The sequence below is a fragment of the Trichosurus vulpecula genome, chromosome 1 (genome assembly GCF_011100635.1).
Source record: "Trichosurus vulpecula isolate mTriVul1 chromosome 1, mTriVul1.pri, whole genome shotgun sequence".
Taxonomy (NCBI): Eukaryota; Metazoa; Chordata; class Mammalia; order Diprotodontia; family Phalangeridae; genus Trichosurus; species Trichosurus vulpecula.
The window spans coordinates 469,952,812-469,970,912 of record NC_050573.1 but is presented as its reverse complement, the minus strand read 5'-3'; the positions used below and the strand labels follow the sequence as shown (position 1 = coordinate 469,970,912).

General features: G+C 36.8%; 1 protein-coding gene across 1 annotated transcript in view; it reads right to left on the bottom strand.

The window, feature by feature from the left end:
• LOC118845550 overlaps positions 1-18,101 on the bottom strand; it is a 232,990-nt gene that overhangs the window by 199,011 nt on the left and 15,878 nt on the right. Inside the window, exon 2 of the mRNA XM_036753508.1 lies at positions 6,930-7,056. The gene's annotated coding sequence lies outside the window, so the exon portion shown is untranslated. The remainder of the gene's footprint in view (positions 1-6,929; positions 7,057-18,101) is intronic.

Sequence of the window (18,101 nt, the reverse complement as noted above, 5' to 3'; positions counted from 1 at the left end):
GCCAGCAAAAGGCAAACCAACATGAAGAAGAACACAAAAAAACCGAGGACAATAGATTCTTTTTATGGAGACAGGCAGGATCAAAATATTGACATAGAAGAAGATAGTAATGACACGGTAGATACATCAGATACCTCAAAAGCTAATATGATCTGGTCTCCAGCCCAAAAAGCACTGCTGGAAGAGCTAAAAGAGGATTTTAAAAACCAAATTAGGGAGCTAAAAGAAAATATGGAAAAAATGGAAAAAAGGGAGAAAAAATCCACTGACGAAATCAAGTCCCTAAAGAATAAGATTGGCGAAATGGCTATGGAGATTCAGAATCTAGAGAGAGAAAAGGACACCCTGAGAGGTGAAATCAACCAATTGAAAATGGAGGCTCAAAAGCAAAATGTAAACACTAACTCATTTAAAATTAGACTTGAGCAAGTGGAAGCTAATGAATCTATGAGGCATCAAGAAGTAATAAAACAAAATGTAAAGAATGAAAAAATAGAAAAAAATGTGAAATATCTGATTGGCAAAACAACTGACCTGGAAAATAGATCCAGGAGAGACAATTTGAGAGTTATTGGTCTACCGGAAATCCACGATGAAAAAAGGAGCCTTGACAGTATCTTCGAAGAAATTATCAAAGACAACTGCCCAGAGGTCCTAGAACCAGAGGGCAAAATAGTCATTGAAAGAATTCACCGATCACCCCCTGAAAGAGATCCCAAACTGAAAACACCAAGAAATATTATAGCCAAATTTCAGAGCTATAAACTCAAGGAGAAAATACTGCAAGCAGCCAAAAAGAAGCAATTCAAATATCGTGGAACTACAGTCAGGATCACGCAGGATCTCTCAGCTTCCACATTAAAAGACAGGAGAAATTGGAATATGATATTCTGAAGGGCAAAGGAGCTGGGACTACAACCAAGGATCAACTACCCAGCAAAACTAAGCATAATTTTCCAGGCAAGGCGATGGACATTCAATGAAATAAGGGAATTCCAGACCTTCCTGATGAAAAGGCCAGAACTCAATGGAAAATTTGATCTCCAAATACAAACCTCAAGAGAGACATAAAAAGGTAACCAGGGGGAAAAACCCCACAAACTTCATTAACCAATAAGCTTAGGTTGTTTACATCTTTATGTGGGATTATATCATCTTATGTATGTTTTTTATGTATATATATATATATATACATATACATATATAAGTCATTCTTGTGAATGGTACAACTATTGTGACAAATGAAAGGGATATACATAGGTTGTGAATGCCTGTATAAATTAACTGATGTAAAGATATAAAATATAAATAAGAGATATAAAGGGAGGGCTATGAGGGAAGTGGTAAGGAGGTTGTAGAAAAGGGTAAATTACACCAAAGGAAGTGGAAAAAAAAACATATTATAGTAGAGGGAAAGAAGGGAGGGAGAAGAGCAGTATTTGAGCTTTACTGTCATCTGATCTAGTTCAAGAAGGGAATAACATACTCTGATAAGTTTAGAAATCTAACTTGTCCTACGGGAAGTGGGAGGGAAAGGGGGGAAAAAGGGAGGGGGGAGGGCAGAAGGAAGAGGAGAAGTAGCAAGTGGGTAACGGTAAGATAAGGGAGGGGAATAAAGAGGGAGGGTTAACTGAGGAAAGCGGCGGTCAGAAGCAAAACTTTGCTGGGGAGGAGAAGGGGAAAGGGAGAAATAAAAGCATAAACAGGGGGAATTAGGATGGAGAAAAAGACACAGATAGAAATCATAACCCTGAACGTGCAGGGGATGAACATTCTCACAAAACAGAAGCAGATAGCAGAATGGATTAAAAACCATAATCCAACAATATGCTGTTTACAAGAAACGCATCTGAAACAGGGGGATACACATAGGGTTAAGGTAAAAGGCTGGAGTAAAATATATTGTGCCTCAGCTAAAGTAAAAAAAGCAGGTGTAGCAATCCTAATCTCAGACAAAGCAAAAGTAAAGATAGATCTAATTAAAAGAGATAAGGAAGGACATTATATCCTGCTAAAAGGCACCATAAACAATGAAGCAATATCATTGCTTAACATATATGCACCAAGTGGTAAGGCATACAAATTCTTAGAGGAGAGGTTAAGGGAGTTACAGGAAGAAATAGACAGCAAAACTATAATATTGGGAGACCTCAACCTCCCCCTTTCTGAACTTGATAAATCTAACCTCAAAATAAATAAGAAAAAAGTTAAGGAGGTAAACAGAATTTTAGAAAAGGCACATATGATAGACCTCTGGAGAAAACTGAATGGGGATAAAAAGGAATATACTTTCTTCTCAAAAGTACATGGCACATACTCAAAAATTGACCATGTACTAGGGCATAAAAACCTCACAATCCAGTGCAGAAAAGCAGAAGTAGTCAATGCATCCTTTTCAGATCATGATGCAATAAGAATCATTTTTAATAAAGTACCATGGAAAAATAAGCTAAAAACTAATTGGAAACTAAATAATTTAATTCTAAAGAGTGAGTGGGCCAAAGATAAAATCAAAGAAACAATTAATAATTTCATTCAAGAGAATGACAATAATGAAACAACATACCAAAACTTATGGGATGCAGCAAAAGCAGTTCTTAGGGGAAGTTTTATATCTCTAAATGCCTACATGAATAAAATAGGGAAAGAGGAGATCAATGATCTGGGCATACAGCTGAAAAAGCTAGAAAAAGAGCAAATTGGAAACCCCCAATTAAATACCAAATTAGAAATACTGAAAATCAAAGGAGAGATTAATAAAATTGAAACCAAGAAAACTATTGAATTAATAAATAAAACAAAGAGCTGGTTTTATGAAAAAACCAATAAAATTGACAAACCTTTGGACAATTTGATTAAAAAAAAGAAAGAAGAAAATCAAATTACCAGTATAAAAAATGAAAAGGGTGAGGTCACCTCTAATGAAGAGGAAATCAAAACAATAATTAGGAATTATTTTGCCCAACTGTATGCCCATAAATTTGGCAACCTTAGAGATATGGATGAATATCTACAAAAACATAAACTGCCCAGACTAACAGAGAAGGAAGTGAAATTTCTTAATGACCCCATATCAGAAAAAGAAATTGAGCAGGCCATCAACGAACTCCCTAGGAAAAAATCTCCAGGGCCAGATGGTTTTACATGTGAATTCTATCAAACATTTAAAGAACAACTAATTCCAATACTTTGTAGACTATTTGGGAAAATAGGGGAAGAAGGAGTCCTACCAAATTCTTTTTATGACACAAATATGGTACTAATACCTAAACCAGGTAGAGTTAAAACAGAGAAAGAAAATTATAGACCAATTTCTCTAATGAATATTGATGCAAAAATTTTAAATAAAATATTAGCAAAAAGATTGCAGCAACTCATTACGAGAATAATACACCATGACCAGGTAGGATTTATTCCAGGAATGCAAGGCTGGTTCAATATTAGGAAAACTATTAGCATAATTGACCATATCAACAACAAAACTAGCAAAAACCATATGATCATCTCAATAGACGCAGAAAAAGCCTTTGACAAAGTACAACACCCATTCCTATTAAAAACACTAGAAAGCATAGGAATAAGGGGAACCTTCCTCAAAATTATAAATAGCATCTACCTAAAACCATCAACAAGCATTATTTGTAATGGGGATAAACTAGATGCATTCCCAATAAGATCAGGGGTGAAACAAGGATGTCCATTATCACCCCTATTATTCAATTTGGTTCTAGAAACATTAGCTGTAGCAATAAGAGAAGAAAAAGAAATTGAAGGAATTAGAATAGGAAAAGAAGAAACTAAATTATCACTTTTTGCAGATGATATGATGATTTATCTAGAGAATCCTAGAGAATCAAGTAAAAAACTACTTGAAATAATAAACAACTTTAGCAAAGTTGCAGGATTTAAAATAAACCCACATAAATCCTCAGCATTCCTATACATTACTGACAAAGCCCAACAGCAAGAGATAGAAAGAGAAATTCCATTCAAAGTTACTGAAGGCACTATAAAATATTTGGGAGTCTATTTGCCAAGACAAACTCAGGGCCGATATGAACATAACTATGAAACACTTTTCACGCGAATAAAATCAGATCTAAATAAATGGAGAAATATCAGTTGCTCATGGTTAGGCCGAAATAATATAATAAAAATGACAATTCTACCTAAATTAATCTATCTATTCAGTGCCATACCAATCGAACTACCAAAAAATTTTTTTACTGAGCTGGACAAAATAATAACAAAATTCATTTGGAAAAACAAGAGGTCTAGAGTATCTAGGATATTAATGAAAAGACATGCTAGGGATGGTGGTTTAGCCACACCAGATATTAAACTGTACTACACAGCAGCAGTCATCAAAACTGCCTGGTACTGGTTAAGAAACAGGGGTGTGGATCAGTGGAATAGGATATGTACACAAGTAGGTGAAATCAACAAGTTTAGCAATCTACTCTTTGATAAACCCAAAGAAGCCAGTTTCTGGGCTAATAATTCACTATTTCACAAAAACTGTTGGGAAAATTGGAAAATGGTAGGGCAAAAACTGGGCATAGACCAATATCTTACACCATATACCAAAATAAAGTCAAAATGGGTTCATGATTTAGGAGTAAAAGTTGATACTCTAAGTAATTTGGGAAAGCAAGGAATAGTTTACTTATCAGATTTGTGGAAAAGTAAAGAATTCATGACCCAACAAGAGATAGAGAGCATTACAAAATGCAAAATGGATAATTTTGATTATGTCAAATTGAAATGTTTTTGTACAAAAAAAGCCAATGCAACAAGAATTAGGAGGGAAGCAGAAAATTGGGAGAAAATCTTTGCAACTAGTATCTCTGATAAAGGCCTCATTTCTAAAATATACAGGGAGCTAAGCCAAATATATAGGAATACAAGCCATTCCCCAATTGAGAAATGGTCAAAGGATATGAACAGGCAGTTTTCAGAGGAAGAAATTAAAGATATCTACAGGCATATGGAAAAATGCTCTGGATCACTGCTGATTAGAGAAATGCAAATCAAAACAACTCTTAGATACGACATCTCTCCTGTCAGATTGGCTAAAATAACAAATCAGGAGAATGATAAATGCTGGAAAGGATGTGGGGAAATTGGAACATTGTTGCATTGCTGGTGGAGTTACGAGCTGATCCAGCCATTTTGGAGGGCGGTGTGGAACTATGCCCAAAGGGCTATAGAAATGTTCATACCCTTTGACCCAGCAATACCACTTCTAGGGTTGTATCCCAAAGAAATCATGCAAGCAGGAAAAGGACCCATATGTACAAGAATATTTATAGCAGCTCTCTTTGTGGTAGCCAAGAATTGGAAAGCAAAGGGATGCCCATCAATTGGGGAATGGCTGAACAAGCTGTGGTATATGAAGGTGATGGAATACTATTGTGCCATAAGAAATGGGGATGATGCAGACTTCATAACAACCTGGAAAAACCTACACGACATAATGCTGAGTGAGCGGAGCAGAGCCAGGAGAACATTGTGCACAGCCACAGATATGTGGATTCCGTGAGGACCAACCCTGACATACTGCGCTTCTCTCAGCAACCTAAAGGGGCAAGGACAACTCCAGGGGACTCACGATGGAGAATGCTATCTTCATTCAGAGAAAGAACTGCGAAGTTTGAATACAGACTGAGGCACACTACATGCTTGCCTTTTCTGCTTCTCTTTTGTTTTTGTTTTTGGGGTTTTTTTTTTGGTTTTTTTTTTTTTGGTTCTGTTTCTTCTTTCTCATGATTCATTCCATTGGTCAAAATTCTTCTCCACGACTTGACTAGAGCATAAATTAATTCAATGCCAAGTTATACATGACAGTTATATGAGACTTCATGCCATCTTGGGGAGGGAGGGGGGAGGGAGGGGAGAAAAACTGGAACTCAAAACTATGTAGAACCGTGTGTGGTAAACTAAAAATAAATAAAGAAAAAAAATAGCATCAATAAATAAATCAATTAAAGCACTTACCTGGATATTTCTCACCCCACATTTTTAGTGAAAAAAAATCAAAAAAAAGCATTTTCCTCATTCAGTTTCCAAATAATTTATTTATTCTGTCATAACTGCTTATTAGCACCCTTCCTAATATTTCTAGGAAAAGAAAAGGGGTAAAAATAAAGGCTCTAAGGGAAGATAGGAGAATTACTCAACCTCTTGGCCACTGCCAAGTTATCTATCTCTCTCTCTCTCTCTCTCTCTCTCTCTCTCTCTCTCTCTCTCTCTCTTTCTCTCTTTCTCTCTCTCTCCCTCCCTCCCTCTCTCTCTCTCTCTTTCTCTCTCCACCCTTCCTATCCCCTCCACCCCATACTCATACTCTGAACTGAAGAAAGAGCAATTTGTCCCTCCAATCCATAAAAAGTTAGTTGAGAGATTTGCACATTCTTCAATGTTATTTCTATTGATAAAATCATATCTATTTCTGATGCTGAGCCATTTTGTAGTGCCAAGGATTTTGGTGGCAATAATTTTATTTTCCAGGGCTTCGGCAGATTGACTACTGAGGAAGCAGGGACTACAGTATCTACAGGAGTTGTAGGGTTACATCTCCACAAAGTTTTATTCCCTGGTCTGGAAGCAGGACCAGTAGTAAGGGAGGGGTGGAGTACTCTGCCATTCCTGGGCTCTTGGGCTTAGGATATCCATCAAAGTCTGAGGGGCGATAGTGATCAAAGAAGTGGCCATGGGGAGTGACTTGTCTGGTACATACTACCTCCTGTACCTCTCTCATGGTGCCTCGCTACTTCAGATAGGCTGGCTTGTTTGCCTTGTCAATGGCAATTGATAGGGATGTCTGGCCCCTTCTCCATAGGAATTGATCTCCGAGATGATGGCTGTTGAAGTTAGACTGAAAAAGAAGGACCAGTGGTCTATGAGGGACTTTTATTTCCTCTTTAGCTTACCTGTCCATTATGTCAGTTGGTCAGTAGTTGATAATGGTGATGGTGGTGGTGTTAAGGATCACGGGCTTATTCTCCACAAGGTTTGTTTCCTTCACTAATGGCTGTGGCAAACAGGTTAGAAGCAGGGCTAGTGAAATGAAATTATATCTATTAATACTACTAATATGGGAAATTATTATTTTTATTTCATAGTAATATGAAATTTATGTAATCAATTAAAAACAAACCACATAAAGGGTGAACAAGCACATAGTACAATCTTATTAATTAATGTGTGCTACTCTTATTCATGTCCTCCCATTGCCAGTGGGGTCTATCCAACATGCTGGAGGCCTTCCTCATTTTTTCCCAACATTACAAAGGTACCATTGGAACACTCTGGCCATCCACCTGTCATCCCTCAATTATACTTTCTGACTAGCCCATCTCTCTCTCTGTCCTATAATTCTCTGATGACATACTTTCCTCCTGCTCTTCTTTGAAGTTCCTCATTGGTTATAAGTTACATCCTGCTCAAACCCACCACTCTACTTTCCACTGTCCTCTTGTATGATGCTCTTCAGAGACAGTTGTGTTCCAGGTCTTGTTCCCGTACAGCAACACCAGTAGAATACTTGTAGTGAGAAGATGTGGTTTTGTTGTTATGAGAAGCTTGGGATGAGTAAAAGCGCCTTAGAATTTTCTGAAAGAAAGCCAGTCCTCTTTTCTTCTCTTCCTTTTCAACAGCGTGTCCCAGATATACATACTGTAGCACAAGCTCTGTTGGTTTTCTATTTAGATATATTTAAAACCTAGACAATAGACGTTCTTCAGCCATTTGATTTTCCAGTGTGAATTTTGTAGTTGGACTACAAATCTCTTCCAGGATGCTCTGTAATATCTTTGGGCTTAATGCAGTCAACAAAATGTCACCCACAAACAGAAGGTCTTATTTCACAGAAATTTCTCTATTATTAGGATGAAACTCAAAAGCAAAAGAATGTGTGATATGTTACCTATAAGTCTGTGTTTTCTCCTTCCTCATCAGAATTGAGAGCAGAAACCTGGAAAAATTTAGATGAACTGATAGAAAGTAAAGTCAGCAGTACCAAGAAGAAGAAGCACCACAAAATAGTCCAAAATCAAAGTCAAAAAATTACAAAGAACAAGCTTGACCACAAAGAAGAGATATTGAATGAGCACCTCCCCCTAACCTCCCATTACTATGCAGTATGGGAGATTCGCAGGTGTGGAATCTATATTTTCAGGAGTTTTTTTAAGCTATTGATCAATTTTGCTGATTATTCTCTTCTTCCTTTTTTCTTTTAAAAAAAAATTATATGGAATGGCTCTCGGACTGAGGAAGGGGAGAGATAATGGCTCAAATTAAGGTGATGTAAAAACAAAAGATATCAAGAAAAAACAGCTTTTTATAAAGTGAGAGCAGAGTAAAAAATAATGAGAGAAAAAAATCTTTCTTTGCCTAGCATACTTAAATATATAGAGGGAAAGAAAATGTTAATCTGCAGATCCTTGTCTAATTAAGCTGTGGTTTATGTACTATTTATGAACAAAACTTGGGGCAGAAAAAATGATTTACAGAATCAGAGAGGTTTTCAATGAACTTAAAAGATAAACTTGATTCCAGGAAGAAATTCCAACAATGTGCAACACCAAATTAAAGAGAACTAAAGTTATTTAATCAAGGCTTTTTTCTCATGTTAACACTGTAATAATTAGAGGAATTCAGTCATGTCCAACACTTAGTGACCCAATTTGGTGTTTTCTTGGCAAAGATACTAAAGGGCTTTGCCATTTTCTTCTCCAGCTCATTTTACATATGAGGAAATGGAGGCAAACTGGGTTAAGTGACTTGCCCAGGGTCACACAGCTAGTAAGAATCTTCAGCTAGATTTGAACTCAGGAAGATGAGTCTTCCCAAAACCAGGCCCAGCACTCTATCCTCTGTGCTACCCAGTTGCCAAATAACAAGAGTTAGATCTAGAAATTTCTGGCTCAAAAGGAACTTGTTTGAAATGTAAAGCTTTAGATATAATTATTTTAATCATTTTACAATACTGTCTTAGAAAAATTTTAATAATTCTATCATGTACTGAGTTAAAATTAGTTTTAATTATTTACTATAAACTTAATAAAAATATACAGAGGTGATCTGTTGCTAGGACTGAAGACTTCATAAAAGAATGCCAGTAATACAAAGTAATAGCGGCACAATATTTGTCCCATTTTAACTCACAAGGAAGAAATGGCATATGAATGTTCACAGGTATGAAGAAGGAAAGGGGAGAAGGGAAAGGGATACAGCTGGAATCTGGAAAAGGGCAGTGGCAAACAGATTATCTAGGGACAGTCATCTGTGAAGCAAGAATATAACTAGAAAGAGCTGGGGCCCTCAAGCATCAGGGTGGAAAGAGAGGGTACACAAAGGTCACGAGAGAGGATACTCTCACAGGCCTTGGCCACTGGGCAGGACCTCACTCCAGTCATCTGACTGGTTTCCTCATCTCTGACGTCACAGGCAGAGGGGTCAATTATCGAGATTGCACAGGACATGGATAACCAATAATAATAACTTATTTACTACCTTCTAATCGGTTTTCCATATGTATAAATATCATATCATTTTATATATAATCAGTCGATTCTGCTATCCTGATACAGATTCTTCTCTTTTAATTTTGCATTTTCCACATTTATTTATATTGTTCACATGGCTCATAAATGTATATACAAATCAAAAATGTTCCATTCACTGAGATACAATTTTTTTAAAAATACACATAACTACTTCACCCCAAAAAGTAAATGAGAAAATATTTCCCCCTCCCCTGAGGCAGATAGATATACAGTAGGACATGGGGAGAATCAACGTTAATGAAATCATGGTAATAGTATGATTTGTTCAACCATTTCCTAACCATTGGACAGAAGCTATTTCTGGGTTTTAGACATTAAACCAAAGCAGCTATGAATATTTTTATACAAATAGGGCTTTCATTTCCTTCTTTTATATTACATGGACGGGGATAAACAGGATCAAATTGGTCAAAATGCACAATCCATCTTATAACTTTTACAGTTATATTTACTCTTTCAAAAATCTGGGTCAATTTACAATTTCACCAATTAGGGAATAAAGAGCCTGTTTTTCTAACTATTAATTTGTCACTTTTTTTTAAAAAAAAAGTGTTGTTTATTTTGTTTCTCCATCACCCACATTTACCTTAATAACCTCAATTTAAAAGCGGGGAGAAGGGGAGGAAATAAGCATTTATATGGATTCTATTGCCAGGCACTGTGCTAAATTCTTTTTACAAATATTACCTCATTTGATCCTCACAACGACCCCGTGAAGTAGGTGTTATCTTATCCCTATTTCACAGTTAGGGAAATTGAGGCAAAAACAAAGGTATATAGTGACTTGCCCGGAGTCACACACAGAACAACAATTTAAATTTAATCAGAAGTGTATCCATTTATGATTTTGTTGTGTTTGGATGATCTCAAAATAAGAGTGGAATAAGTAGGGAAGAAGAACACACTAGGAGAGGAGGGAAAGGAAAAAAACTGGGGAAAATTATTTTACATAAATGAGGGGCACAAAAGTGGTTTTATACAATGAGGTGGAGGTAGTGGGGGGAACAAACAATACTTGAATTCATCTGAACCGGTTAAAGAAGGGAAGAGCACATATACAAACACAGTTGGTCATAGAAATACATCTTACAAGGAAATAGGAAGGAAAGGGGTTAATGGGAAAGTGGGATAAAAAAAAATTGGTTGGGGGAAGAAAGAGGGGGAAAAGAACAGAGCAAAAAAGTGCATAGCAGAGAACAAAAGAAAACTAGCAAGGAAGCAAAGAAAACATGGACAACTCACAATACATAGTATTTATTACATAGGCTTTCTTGAAATGGAAATTTATTACTATATAATTTGATTCCTCTCATGTTCTGCTGTGCACATGACATGCTTTTTTTCTTTTCTTATTTTGTATTTAAGCGTCAAAATTTAAGTTTATAATATGTTTCTTTTTCTTTTCTTATTGTGTATTTAATTTTCCATAGTAAAAAAAGAAAAAAAATAGGATAGGTTAAGGGAGACTTTAGCCAAAAGTAAAACAGACTCTTAAAGAGTGGGCAGGGGGAATAAAGAAAGATAAGTATAAGAGAATAGAATGGAGCAAAATAAATACACAGTTAGCAATTATAAGTGTGAATGTGAATGGAATGGAGTCGCCCATAAAACAAAAGAGAATAGCATAATGGATTAGAAAACAGAATCCAGCAACATGTTGTTTACCAGAAACTCATGTAAAAGAAAAGGACACACAGAGTTAATATGAAGAGCTGGAGCAGAATCTATTATACTTCAGCTGAGGTTAAAAGAAAAAAGGCAAAGACGGCAATTATGATCTCAGAGAAAGCAAAAGCAAAAAAAAAATTAAGAGATAATCAGGGAAACTACATTTTGCTAAACAGTACCACAGACAGTGAGTTAATTTCAAAGCTAAACGTATATGCACCAAATGGTATAGCATCTAAACTCTTAAAGGAGAAGTTAAATGAGTTACAAGAAGAAATATTAAAACTATAACACTGAGGTGGAGCCAAGTAGCAGCTGGAAAGCAGGGACTTGCGTGAGCTCCCCACCAGGTCCCCCCAAAAACCTATAAAAAATGGCTCTGAACAAATTCTAGAACTGTAGAACCCACAAAATAGCAGAGAGAAGCAGGGCTCCAGCCCAGGACAGCCTGGATGGTCGCTGGATGAGGTCTATCCATGGAACAGGGAGCAGAGGGGAGCAGAGCCCAGCATGGGCAGTGGCAGGACCAACCAGACCACGAGCCTGGCGGAACAGGCCCTAGCACCCTGAATCAGTGAGCTGTGGCAGTTACCAGACTTCTCAACCCACAAACACCACAGACAACAGAGAAGGTTAGTGGGAAAAGCTGTGGGGGACAGAGTGAAAGGAGTTTGCAGTTTGGCCACCGCCACGGGCGCAGCGGGGGTGGTGCAGCTACAGAGCTACAGCTGCAGTTGCTTCCAGCCCCAGGCCCACCTGGTGGGAGGAATTAAGTGGCGGATAAGAGCAGGAGTGCAGAGCCTGCTTAAGATCTGAGTCTGGTCCAGGTTGGTGGTTCTTCAGCGAGAAGGAGTGCTGGTGTGGCAGAGCTGGCTGTATAGAAATAGCTCTGAAAACAACAGTGCATCCCCTCAAGCTTGGATCAAAGTACTCTTTACTCTACAAGCAGTCATACCCCCACGAAAAACTCAAGGATCAAGTGAGTTGGCTGGGAACATGACCAGGCATCAAAAACAGACTCAGATTCAGTCTCAGACTTTGGAATTTTTCTTTGGTGACAAAGAAGACCAAAACATACAGCCAGAAGAAGTCAACAAAGTCAAAGAGCCTACATCAAAAGACTCCAAGAAAAATATGAACTGGTCTCAGGCCATGGAAGAGCTCAAAAAGGATTTGGAAAAGCAAGTTAGAGAAATAAGAAGAGAAGAAAAAATTGGGAAGAGAAATGAGAATGATGTGAGAAAACCATGAAAAACAAGTCAATGACTTGCTAAAGGAGATCCAAAAAAAAAGTGAAAAAAATACTGAAAAAAACAAAACCTTAAAAAATAGACTAACTCAAATGGCAAAAGAGCTCCAAAAAGCCAATGAGGAGAAGAATGCGTTGAAAGGCAGAATTAGCCACATGGAAAAGGAGGTCCAAAAGACCACTGAAGAAAATACCACCTTCAAAATTAGATTGGAACAAGTGGAAGCTAGTGACTTGATGAGAAATCAAGATACTATAAAACAGAACCAAAGGAATGAAAAAATAGAAGACAATGTGAAATATCTCATTGGAAAAACCACTGACCTGGAAAATAGATCCAGGAGAGATAATTTAAAAATTATTGGACTACCTGAAAGCCATGATCAAAAAAAGAGCCTAGATATCATCTTTCAAGAAATTATCAAGGAGAACTGCCCTGATATTCTAGAGCCAGAAATTGAAAGAATCCAATGATTGCCTCCTCAAAAAGATCTCAAAAAGAAAACTCCTAGGAATATTGTTGCCAAATTCCAGTGCTCCCAGATCAAGGAGAAAATACTGCAAGCAGCCAGAAAGAAACAATTTGAGTATTGTGGAAACATAATTGGAATAACACAAGATCTAGCAGCTTCTACATTAAGGGATCAAAGGGCTTGGAATACTATATTCTGGAGGTCAATGGAGCTATGATTAAAACCAAGAATCACCTACCCAGCAAAACTGAGTATCATGCTTCAAGGCAAAATATGGATTTTCAATAAAATAGAGGACTTTCAAGATTTCTCAGTGAAAAGACCAGAGCTGAATAGAAAATTTGACTTTCAAACACAAGAATCAAGAGAAGCATGAAAAGGTAAACAAGAAAAAGAAATCACAAGTAAACAAACTGTTTTGTTTACATTCCTACTTGGAAAGATGATATGTATGATTCATGAGATCTCAGTATTAGGGTAGCTGAAGGGAATATACATACGTGTATGTATGTATATATATATATATATATATATGTGTGTGTGTGTGTGTGTGTGTGTGTGTGTATACACATATATATCTACATAGAGAGAGAGAGGTCACAGGGTGAGTTGAATATGAAGGCATGATATCTAAAAAAATAAAATCAAATTAAGGGACGAGAGAGGAATATATTGAGAGAGAGAGAGAAAGGGAGAGATAGAGTGGGGTAAATTATCTCACATAAAAGTGGCAAGAAAAAGCAGTTCTCTAGGAAGGGAAGAGGGGACAGGTGAGGGGGAATGAGTGAATCTTGCTCTCATCGGATTTGACCTGAGGAGGGAATACTATACACATTCAATTGGGTATCTTACCCCACGGGAAAGAAGAAGGAAGAAGGTAAAAAGGGGGGATGATAGAAGGGAGGGCAGATGGGGGAGGAGGTAGTCAAAAGCAAACACTTTCAAAAAGGGACAAGGTCAAGGGAGAAAATTCAATAAAGGGGGATAGGTTAGGAAGGAGCAAAATATAGTTAGTCTTTCACAACATGAGGATTGTGGAAGGGTTTTACATAATGATACATGTGTGACCTATGTTGAATTGCTTGCCTTCTTAGGGAAGGTGGGGGGGGGGGGCGGGAAGAGGAGAGAGAATTTGGAACTCAAAGTTTTAAAAACAGATATTCAAAAACAAAAAAAAAAGTTTTTGCATGCAACTAGGAAATAAGATACAGAGGCAATGGGGCATAGAAATTTATCTTGCCCTACAAGAAAGGAGGGGAAAAGGGGATGGGAGGGGAATGGGGTGACAGAAGAGGAGGGCTGACTGGGGAACGGGGCAACCAGAATGTATGCCATCTTGCAGTGGGCGGGAGGGTAGAAATGGTGAGAAAATTCGTAATTCACACTCTTGTGAAAATCAATGCTGAAAACTAAATATACTAAATAAATTTTTAAAAAATCTATAATACTGGAGGACTGATTTTCCCTTATAAGACCTAGAAAAATAGAACCAAAAAACAAGAAAGAAGTTAAGGCCCTGAATAGAATTTTAGAAAAGTTAGATATAATAAACACCTGGAAAATACTGAATGGCAATAGTAAAAGAATGTACCTTTTTTCTCAGATGTCTCTGGCACATTCACAAAAACTGAACATGCAGTAAGACATAAAAACCTCAAAAAAATTCAGAAAAGCTAAAAACAATGAACAAGTCCCTAGCCAACTGCTTCCCTGCATTAATTTTGTTCATGGAAAATCTTTCCAATTTCATCTAACTGAAACTACCTTTTATTTTTTGTTGTCTTAACTCTTGTTTGGTTAAGGATTCACACCCCCACCCCACTCCCACAGCCATGGCAATTAAATGACCTGCTTCTCTTCTCATTTTTATGATATGATTTTTAGTATCAAAGTACATAACCATCTTGAATATATTATGGTACATGAAGTAAGATGTTGGTCTAACCCTAAATTCTGCAAGACTGTTCTCTAGTTTTCCTATACATTCTTGTCAATAGGGACTCCCTCGCTAGGCAATTTATGTATTTGTGTTTATGAGATACTTGGGTTACTAAGTTATTTCTGATGGTTTCTTGTCTAGTTTGTTCCAACAATCTATTTTCTATTTTTTAAACTGATACAAATGATTTTGACAATTAATGATTTTTAATATAGTTTCAGGTCTAGAAGTACAATTCCTCCTTCATTTTGAACTTTTTATTTCATTTTTTCCCCTTGATATTCTAAAATCAAATAAGCTTTTTGGATCAAAAATATACTCTTAAGTTTAGTTCTCTGACTTAAATATGCATATATAGTATATCAACTCTGCCACCACCCTATACAAACACTCATAACCACTTACCAGCATTATTTCATTAAGTCTGTGGTTACTGTGGTTACAAATTTTCTCACCTCCATTTTCTCCCCATTCCAATCTATCCATCCAGCTGCCAGAAAAAAAAAAAAAAAACTTCCCTTCATATACATCTACATGCCATTCTTTTACTCTGAAGACTTCAACAGCTCCCAATTGCTTAATGAATGATAACGACAATATCTGACATGTATGCAGTGCTTTAAGGTTTACAAAGTCCTTGGCATAATTTCTCTTATTTTACCTGCTTTAAGTACTTTTATCTTCATTTTACTAATTAGGAAACTGAGGCTCAGAAAGGTTTAAAATGATCCCATTTCTAGTATCAAGTGTAAGATGTGGACCCAGATCTCTGAGTGCGGATCTTTTTCTGCTACAGCATGCTGCCTCACATTCAGCCTCCCATAGCCTCTGCAACTATATTTCCATATCATTCCTTTCTGTATATCTACTACCCTCCAAAAAAAATGGACATCTCTATCTCTGTAACATGTCTTCTGCTTTCTTGCCTCCCTGACTGTACTCACACCTTATGCCTGGAAGTTCTTCTCTTACCCTCTTCACATATTGAATTGCTATATACTATTCAAAAGGCGCAGGTAGGTATTACAGTGGATAGAGCACTGGGCCTGGAGTCAGAAAGATGTGAGTTCAAATCCAGCTTCAGACATTTACTAGCTATGTGACCCCAGGCAAGCCATTTAACCCCTAGTTGCCTCAGTTACTCATCTGTAAAATGGCGATACAATGGAGAAGGAACTGGCTCCAGTATCTCCGTCAAGGAAACCCCATGGGCAAGCCCATGTGCTCACAAAGAGCTGGATGCAACTGAAGAAAAACAACAGTATAATTCAAAGTCCAACTCAAAAGCTACCTCCTCTTTGATGTTTATCTTAATTCCTCCTCAAATCAGTGAAAACCTCCTCCCCCCATTCTTCGCAAAGTATTTTGTTTCACACACATTCATGAAAGACTAATCATGTGTTATTTTTTATTATAATTATCTGTGTGTATATGTATCTATATGTATATATGTATACGTATATATGTGTGTGTGTATGTATGTGTATATATGTATGTACACATATCATAGTTTAGTAGGACATAAGTTCCATGAGGGCAGGAATTCTAAATTTTGCATATCACCCAGGTCTTTACAGAGTATCTACAAAGTAGGTACAGAGCTGACCTGAAGGAATAAATGTCTGTGGTTGTTGCATCCCAATATCCCTCTGATGATGGTCAAAACTATTTTAAGGACCAAGTGAAACAAAAAATAATGAAAAATTAAATCCTTGGTCATCAAATTCAAGTCGATACTTTCAACCTCTTAAAAAGACTTTTACTTTAACCTAAAATAATTTTAATTCATATTTTATCTCTTCTCAATTTGTCTAACCACCTGGTGTAGAATTGCAAATAAATGGAGTAGCCAAAGTTAGGAAGCACGAGAGAAAGAGAAGGCCAAGCCAGATGATAATAGCACTTACAGAATACTTTGATCTTTTAAGGTGCTTTGCATATGTTATCTCATTTGGTCTTCACCGTACCCTTAGGAGGAAGCTATTCAGAAACACAAAGTGACATGTTCATTGTCACACAGCTAGTGTTTGAGGCAGGACTTGAACTTGTCTTCCTGACTTCAAATACATCACTCTACCCATTATAACACCGAGCTAAACAGGAATCCATAAAATGTATAATCACCTCCTGAATAATTAAGATGTAGTTCTAAAATATACTTATCCCTAAAACTTAAGATTAGTATGAGTTCTGAAAATGGGGAACCTTTTGTGTGCTGTAATTTTCAAGGTGACATTTAAAAGACTCACAAACATGGACTTTACTTCATAAGTCTTTTATTTGGGAGAAACAATGTAAGCAACCAAATTGTGAGGGCCAACCATGGGTGATCACCAATTAATGCCAACTAGCACTTTTGTTCATAGATATTTATCTAAGTAAGTCTGGATTATCACTGTATGCTCTTTATGAATATGCTTAGTGTTTTTAAAAAGTGACTATGAAATAATTCTGTCCCTTTCCAATGTTCCCTGAGTGTAGACAACAGGGAAACAGAACGGGAAATTAAGTAACAAAATCTAAAACTAAGGAGACCTGTTAGAGCTTTTTCATTTGAAAAAGGACACCTGCAGCAATAACATTGTAACCATTCTCATGTATCCGGAGAACAGTGGTTTTCTAATACTAGAATGAAAGAGCCTAGTATATGTACTGCCATACCTTCAGCAAGCATTTTGTGGTATTTATAAATCTGCCTTCAGAAAGGAATGTGCAGTATTTGTAGGTCTGGCAAGATTACGGCCATTCATTAGGCTTTACTAGTACCCATGTTCACAGTTCTAACCGTACTGCACATACATTTCTAAACTATCACATTTCTTTACAAAACGCTAGCGATTACAGATTATTCATTATCATAAGGCTTCAGTTGATAGACTTTTTATCACAATTATACATCCATTTCTGGGGGTTGTCAGTTGATATTTTTAAAGTACTTTTTAGCCAATTAAACAACCCAACACTACTGAACACCTCATTTTTAATATTCTTTATTTATTCTGACCATTTCCTTCTGAAACTTCAACACTGCTTTTTATATAAAGTCCACTTTCATGAGGGCTCCTTACGAGCAAAAAATTTTTCATATTAAAGAGTGTTATATTAAGCCACGTTAGAGGAGGTATATTAAGAAATGTTTAACCAAGGTAGGAAGCCAAGCAGTAGCCTATTCTAGAAGAGGTGTTATAAGAGAGGGTCTGTTAAAT